This window comes from Parasteatoda tepidariorum, chromosome 1 (genome assembly GCF_982258835.1).
Source record: "Parasteatoda tepidariorum strain Cologne lab strain chromosome 1, Ptep-v5.0, whole genome shotgun sequence".
In the NCBI taxonomy this organism is placed as follows: Eukaryota; Metazoa; Arthropoda; class Arachnida; order Araneae; family Theridiidae; genus Parasteatoda; species Parasteatoda tepidariorum.
Window position 1 is genome coordinate 118327165 of NC_141755.1, and position 8904 is coordinate 118336068.

The following is an 8904-nucleotide window of genomic DNA, read 5'->3' on the forward strand; positions in this document are numbered from 1 at the left end:
AAGTCGTATCAGGAGGCACTCACACATCACACCCCGTACATCCCTATAATATTAACCTATAAATTTAAAACTGGGGCAGAAATTAGAGTTTAATGTGACGAACAACTGTACCCGAGGACATTTTTATAGACCCATTAGTGGGCCGAAAATAAGTTTGTTTACTAACCGGGATAAGGTGTTTTAAGCTAAATATTCGCGGAGTAGGCATGTGAAGCATGGCGCTGTTGGTAAAGCTGTGAGGGAAGTTAGATTTGTTGTTTCGGGGGCCATGGGTTCGAAACCCTGCGAGGGTCGACATTCGGGTTTTTTCTTTTCTTTATATTATTTTTTTCAATATATTTTTTGATATTTTAACCTGAATCAAGTGTTCTGTATATAAAAAAAAAACTAATTTTTCTTTGGGATATAGCGAATAATAGCTAATAAACGGATAAATTTCGGATAATTTTTATTTATTTATTTATTCTAATTTATATCGTTTTTTTAACTTCTTTTTAATATTTTAAAGCGAATAAAGTGTTCTATATGTGAAAAGAAATATTTTTCTTTGTTAAGGAGCGAATAATGGCTGAAAAAGGGACAGTACCCAGGTTAAAATTTTTGCTGGAATTTGTTTGCTAGACAAGCATATAATGCTATGTACCAGCTAAAATACCAGCATATACTACCATAAATCTTTGCTGGTTCCAGCATAATTACTAGCATTCCATACCATGAATTGGCACACTTTATTGCTGGTCCAGCATACAGAAACCAACTTGTGTTGCTTGAATATCTTGCTGGTCCAGCATAATAAACCAGCTTGTGTTGCTTAAATATCTTGCTGGTCCAGCATACATTAACCAACTTGTGTTGCTTGAATATCTTGCTGGTCTAGCAACAATCAAGACCACAACTTGCTTGTTTTTTATGCTTTACTAGCAATAATTCCATAGCAACAGATGCTTTTTTTATTGCTATTCCAAGCATAATTCTCTACCAACAGTTGCTTGAATATCTTGCTGGTCTAGCAACAATCAAGACCACAAATTGCTTGTTTTTTTATGCTTTACTAGCAATAATTCCATAGCAACAGATGCTTTTTTTTATTGCTATTCCAAGCATAATTCTCTACCAACAGTTGCTTGGAATCTTTGCTATTCTAGCATAAAAATCCGACCACCAGTTGCTTGAAATCCCTGCTATTCTAGCATTACTTTCCTACCACCAGTTGCTTGAAATCTCTGCTATTCTAGCATTATTTTCCTACCACCAGTTGCTTGAAATCTCTGCTATTCTAGCATTACTTTCCTACCACCAGTTGCTTGAAATCTCTGCTATTCTAGCATTACTTTCCTACCATCAGTTGCTTGAAATCTCTGCTACTCTAGCATTACTTTCCTACCATCAGTTACCTGGAATCTCAGCTATTCTAGCATTATTTTCCTACCAACAGTTGCTTGATAACTTTGCTATTCCAGCATTACTTTTTTTTACAATCAGTTGCTTTAAATTTTTGCTATTTATATCACTATTATTAATTTCTTATAATCTTTGCTATTCTAGCATTAATTTTCAAATTGTTGCTTTAAATTTTGTTATGTTTAATGCTTTCCTACTAGCAATTATCTTTACTCTTTCTCTACTATGAAGCCCACCTCTCAGGCTTGCTTTTTAACAGTAGGATTATTATGTGTGTATCTAGGATCCCTTTTTTTTTTTGAACAAATATTAAATATGGTGCAAATATACCTTTTTTGATATTAAATAACAAAACCACAGCTGTATGTCTAACCACAACTCATTTAAATTTTGTGTAAAATATATAATTACCAGTAATCATTTGATTGATATTCATATAAGAGAAGACAAATAAGAAAACTTAAAAAAGATTTATTTTGTTTAAGAATCATTAACTTTAGCAATATTAAAACATATATCCTGGATTTTATCAGATATATATCTGTTTCTTTTCTTCATAGCCTCCTCCATTTCTGTGGCAGTAACTCCTCTTTTCATTAGATATTCTCTCATCTGACCTGAAATAAAAATAAAATGTTAATATGGAAAAAGGCAAATAAAAATAAAAACAAGTTTTTAAAAAACAATAGCACTTGGAAAAGTCTTAACTTTGCTAAAAAAATCTGTTTGTTAAAGAGCAAAAATATTCCAGCTGTGGATGAATTGATGTCTATTTCTGAATAGTTAAAAGCTGAACTTTGTAGTAGTTCTGGTAGTTCTTCAGTAAAAAATAAACAACAAATTTTTAAATCTTTACAAAAATTTCAATTAAGACAATATTTAGTTTGAACTTTCACAATTTTAAACATTTATGTAGCATCTAAGTGATATTTTAAACATCTTTCACTGTAAAATTTTACATTAAGTAGCAGGAAAGCTTCTGCAATTTTTTATATGAGCATGTTAGTCGCTACATTGCCTTTACCTGGGTGACGAGTATGTTGTGTAATCCCTGCCATTCAGATATGTATGACGTTCTTTTTTTTTTTTAAATTAATAGAATTTTCAAAGCAATTTATGAAATAAGCTCTGAAATATAAATATTGGATATATAACACAAAAATATATGCATTATACATTATTGGTATTATCTCATTACGTCCTGACAATATTTGAATTTTGGCCTCATAAGAAACTGAAGCGAATACTCCAATAAAATAGTAAAGTTAAACAGCAGAATCTATGTTTTAACCAAATAAACACCTTTTTCGTATCTAAAAACTTAGTGTAGGGAAATATTTTATCAAATTTATAACAAATAGAACTACACTGTCTCCACTACTTAAATTAGCAAAGTTGCAAAAGGCAGAGAGCATATTGTAATTAAAACTGTTGTGATCAGGATTAATTAATGATATCAGAGCCAAAGTAAAAACAGTCATTTATGTAATTTCAATCAGACACATTTGTTAAGGCATTCATAAATTAATAAAATAACTTTCAACTTATAAATTAAAATAGTTCTCATAACACACTGTTACATTCCCAGTCTTTGCCAATGCAGTCAAAGGAAACAGAATATAAACAAACAATATGACAAATTTTGAGACTTCAAAGGAAGTGGTGTTCAGCAAGTGTGGAATTTAAAATAAAGAAGTCAGGCTTCAGAATATATTTTTAGTAAATGGATTGACATTTACTTTCCTTCTTTTGCTAATACTATTGACACTGAAATAAAATTTCAGATGATTAATTTTAATTTAATTGATTTTAATTCAGATAACTGGTAAGAAAGGCAAATGTTATATTATTCAAAAATTACAAAGATGTTAAAATCTCAATTGTGAGTTTTTTTGTAATTTATTAATGCATCTATTGCACAGCAGTATACACCTTTTATGTTATAAAAAAGTTTATCAAATGAATAAATACCTTACTCAATAAGCAATGCTTAAATATGCTAAGACCATTTTACAAGGAGTAACCCTATATTTATTTATTAGGAGGAGTAACCCTATTAATTCCTTTTTTTTTTCTAAAAGATTTTCTGTAAAATGGATTGAGTAATAAACTCTCAAAATAAAAGTAAAATTTAAAGAAAAATAAATATTACTTGATTTAGTATATACTAAGGTTAGTTGGTTTAAATTAGATATTTTAATTTTTTTAATTACAAAGTCATACAAACATTGTTTTAAATTATTTTAATATTTTCAAAATGCTTTTTTTTTACATTAAGATATTTTAACAAAAAATATTTAAAATTCATTTGTCTTTCCATTTTATATTTAATCTAATGCTACACTGTGTTTTTAAGAGGATGTCATACCATGGGAGTAATTTTTCATCACAAATTTTGTTTCAATTCCATAACTAGACCTGAAAAATAACTGCGCACCACTGTGGGAAGTAAAAAAAAAAAAAAAAAAAAAAAAAAAAAAAAAAAAAGGAGAGAGAGAGAGATGAAACTTAAATAAAAAAAACTAGTACCTTTTCCCAATCGTTATATGCATATAGTATACATATAACCATTTAATGATCCAAAAACATCAAAATTGAGACTCAAGATAACAGAATTTTCAATTCTATGTCTCCATTATGACTTGTACAGTACTCTGTCAAGCTTTTTCTGAACGATACTTATTTTGTGAAAATTTAGACATAATTTTTGAAAATTTAAAATTATATTAAAAAATCAACACACAATTATAATAAAAATATGGATTTATTGTTTCCTACGATACACATAATAAAATTTTAAGAAAAAATACTTTGTGAAACGACCATTTTTTCCTGAAGTTGAATTTGTGAAGGTACCGCTAAATGGTAGTAAATTCGGTTTGGACAGACCCCTGTTGCAGGTAACTTAAATTTTACTGATGGATCAAAATTTTGATGCTTCAGTATCTATCAATTTGGCTTGGAAAGATTCATGTGGAAGGAGAGTTCCATCACAATTCCCATATTTCAAAGTTGCAAGGAATAGATTAAATGTATTTTGCCTCTCCAAATATTTAAAAAGAAAGTTCTTTTAATTTAGTATGTTTAACAAATTTTTCACATATTTATATTTTTATTGTTAAATTAACTTTTTATAGTCATATTATCTCTAATATGAATCTTTTGCAAAAATATATTTTAAACTAAGTAAAAAATGTCCAAATGAAAAGGACCTATTGCTATCAATTACAGAAAGAAAAAAAACGGGGGAAATAATTCTTGGAGTTTTCTTTTTCCACAACATAATTTTGTTTAAAGTTTCCTTAAGCAAAGCAACCCCTCATTAAAAACAATCATCCCTCCAACACAAACACTAGATGGCGTGTTTAAAACCTTGATTAACATACAATTTTAAACTAAATACTTAAGTACTTCACTTACTTCCTGCCAATTCTCACACCCTTCTGTCCATGCTGTCAGTTTATTGGCTCCTGTAATGTCCTCTTCAATGGATTTTCTAAATCAAAATAAAACATTCACATTATAAATTTAAAGTTATAAATATTCATAAAAAAATAAGTTTTATAAATAGTTATTGGAAAATGGGTGATTAACCAAATTTAATATGAATTGTATATTCTGAGAGAATATACATATTTCTAACTGAAATGCTAGGTAGAAAACATAAGTTAGTTACTCTAAGTTAAGTCACGATTAGAGCAAATGAACACATAAAGAATAAGTATTAAAATTTAAAAGTATTGTTCATTGGTTTAAGTCTCAACTTAAATAAAAAATTTTTAGAGAAATCAGCAATTTCAAAATTCATGAAGCATTCAAATACAAGTTTTTCCAAATATCCACTGATATTCATAGCTTTGAAATTTTTGTTAATATATTGCTGTGTTAATAAAGCAAAATTGCATTAATACTCGGACGGCAATAAATTATAGCATTTTCTAAATAACAGTATAATAGAAAAAAAATTTTGGTAAAAATTTTTTAGAACTACGAACAAAGTAAAAATATGTTGTTTTTTTTTTTTTTCATCCTTCATTTACGTCTTCATTACAAAAAGCGGTATTATTTAAAAGAGAATGGATTTATTTTGCAAAAAGCATTTCAACTAATCCCTATAAAATACAATCCTTATACACCATATTTTCATTATAATATAGGAATGTCACCTTTTAAAGTGAAAATACAGCAGGTAGATTAACTAAGAGCCACACATGTATTTGCTCATGTAGACAGCATATATGCTAATTTTTATGTTCTACGAGTTGTGATCAGTAAATTCAGTGTAATTTTTTTATCAGTAAACTTGATAATATGTTTTCAGAAAATCAAATACTTTTAATTGTTAGACACAAAATAAAGAGCACAAATAAAGAGCATATAGAAGTGGTTATTATAACTAAAAGCACAATTCAAGAGTCTGAATATCGTATTAAATGTAATCAGGATTTTAATAACCACATAGCGATAGTAGTTTTAACTGTCTAAAAGCAGTCAAAACCCCATTTGAATTTATAAAAAATCGGAGAAAATAAGGTAAAACTAAGCGTAATCACTGAAATTTGCATAATAACACAATAAAAATATTTGCTTTTTTAAAACCATTTGAAATTCCAGAGCAATAACAATGGAAAAAGCAATTGAGAAACAACATAGATTTACTTGTGTTTAAAAGCTTTCCCTTGTTGCGTATCAACAGTCAGCAGGCTACATCTGGCTCACTAGTCGCAGGCTGTGCACCACTACAATATTTCAAATATAGAGCAAAAGAAACAGCATTAAAATAAATAGAAGTAGATACCTACATTAATAAAAATAAATCTAATTATAGATGAAAAAGCTGAAGATAAATTCACAACACCTTTTGTTATAGTGTTTTTATTTTAATGAACCAACTTAAATTTTTTAAAATTTCCTACATTTTCTTTTTGTTTACTTTGCAAAATAATTTTTTAAATCCCGGCTGTGAATTCGTGAATTTATTATAAATCAATTTAAACATTTCTAATGTTAGCTATAACAAAATTAAAAAAAAAATATTGATTACATTGATATAACAATGCTCAAGAAAATTAATGATTTTTAAAATGTTTTAGTCCTTACATATTTATTAAATTTTTTTTTTTTAAATGTATTTACTTTATTAAAAATAAGGAAATGCCATTGACAAATCAAGCATGTTTTTCAAAAAGATTCAAATAAAAATAGTTAGGTTAAAAATAAATATTTGAAATAATTGATAGAAATTTTTTATAGACTCTAATTTGTAATATATTTTTGGTAATTCTAAATCACAAATTTGATTCATTATTAAATTGTTCAAATTATTAATTGTAAATCACAAAATTGTTCATTATTAAATACTCTGAAATTAAAATTCAAAAGTTTTGTTTACTTAATATTTCCATTAGAAAATATTATCTTAAATAAAATAAAACAGTTAATTTTTTTTTCCTTCTTTTTACAAAAAGAATTTATTTTAACATTACATTTCAATAGAATAGGACAACAGCAAGCCAAAATTTTAATCATAACTGCGAATAAATAAATTTTAAAATAAAAAATTATTTTAATAGAAATTATACAAACGTTACTTTAACATTATCTTCAAATGCTAAAACTATTATACAACATGACGCAAACAATTAGAGAAATTAAATATGATTTAAAAGCTAATTTCGTCACACAAAAAAATTAGGACGGTAATATAAGTATTTAAGATGCAACATTTTTACTGTAAACTAAAATAAGACTTAAACAGAATCTTTCTTAAAAGAATTCAAAATGTAAATAGACTGCTAAGCCTAACATGATTGCAATTCAATGCTAATAACAACATTATAATATAGATAATAAATGCGCACGCATTATTTATATGAAACTCAAATCAACTATTAATAATAAAGATAAAGTACATTTAAATAATAGTGATAATAATAAATAACATAAAGAAAACTCACCTCATTCATATGAATCTGCCGCCGCCATGTGTGTAAACAATTGGAGCAAGGTGCAAACGAGTTTAGTCATGAAGAGAGCGCACCAGTTTTACGGATCAAAAGTTGAAAAAGTTCAGTAAAAATTCACTAATTGAAGGGAGTAAAAGAACGTTCAGTCTATTTAGTCTCAGAGAGCGCATTTTAATAGAATTTTATTAAAATGTACATTTTTTTCTTTTCTTTTTTTTCTATGTTATTACTTGAATGCGCTTTTTATATTGCATATAAATATTTATGAGAAAAGCAACAAATAGAAAAAACAAATTAACTCAATTAACTAAATATAATCGATGAAAAATAGTTTTATTGAATAAAATTTTCAACTTTTTAATTATTTATTTTATTAAGAAACAAATTTATTATGACATTCAGTTATTTATTTAGTTTATCAAAAAATAAAAAAAACATCAATTTTTTTATTTATTTTCCTTTTTTAAACTATCTCGTATTAATTTCCGAGTTGTTTTCTATCAATTATTTATATATAATTAAGGGTTTTATGTTCCTTGTAATAATAAATAAATATTTTAAAATAAATCTACATATTTAATAACTCTATATAAACATATTTAATAAAATGCATATAGATAATAAATAAATATATATTTTTTTATCTAGTTATCGCAAAAATGTACTGTTTCTCAACTTTACATTCACTAAAAAAAACAGTTTTTGATATTTGCTTTCGAAAATAATGACAGAATTGTGACAATGACAACAATTATGAAGAAAAAAATAATAAATAAATAAGGACAACATTGTTCTAACAGTTTTTCTTTCTCTCTTTTTTATGTACTTGCACATTAATTAAATGCTGGCTAATATGAAGATTTTATTAAAGCTTTTAAAAGCTTTTATTGAAGATTTTATTAAAGCTTAAATTAAACTTTTAAAATCACAGTGATCAAGCTTAACACTGGATACTGCAAAGATCTCGAAAATTAATTAAATTGAACAATAAAGGACATATTTTTAATAAAAATTTAATTACTTTCTAATAAAAATAAGTAACTAATTTTTTCACGAAATTTTCGTATGTTACGGTGTGATTTGCCGGAAAAGCAAGCTACGCACATTATGAATAGGTCTTTCAAATTTATTTTAAACGTTACATAATTCAAGGTATTGAGCATTTGATTTCTAAAGCTGTACGAGAGCTGTGGGTGATTTTTATGGGTTTCTAAATAGTAGCGTAGCTACTTTTGGGGCTCCCAGGGCAAACACCCTGCCAACACGTGGAGCACCCTCAATCTCTGAATACCAAATACTTTTAACAGGTAGTGAAATATCTTTTTATTGAAAAAGTATTTTGGGATCCCCTGGGCATTGTCCTGTTTGCCCAACTGTTAAGACATCCCTGTTTCTTACGACACAATGGCAATTCAAACAGGCACTCATTCTTTACGGCATCTTTGGAATTGACCCCAGATGGAATTGACCCCTCAAATATTATTTTCGTTATAAAGTTAACACAACAGTTATATTAACTAGTTTGAAAAGAACCAAA

At 27.0% G+C, this 8904-nt stretch overlaps 1 long non-coding RNA gene across 3 annotated transcripts; it reads right to left on the bottom strand.

Annotated features, from left to right (window-relative positions):
* Window positions 1-1856: 1856 nt before the first annotated feature.
* On the bottom strand, window positions 1857-7553 carry LOC147816783 (uncharacterized). 3 transcript variants are annotated; one of them, XR_015429131.1, is made up of 4 exons: window positions 7359-7553; window positions 6061-6140; window positions 4822-4897; window positions 1857-2018 (listed from the first exon to the last, which is right to left on the bottom strand). It is a non-coding gene; the product is annotated as an uncharacterized LOC147816783 (long non-coding RNA). The 3 variants fall into 3 exon arrangements; XR_015429133.1 differs by lacking the exon at window positions 7359-7553 and adding an exon at window positions 6993-7247; XR_015429132.1 differs by lacking the exon at window positions 6061-6140 and having other exon boundaries at window positions 7359-7536.
* Window positions 7554-8904: the final 1351 nt, after the last annotated feature.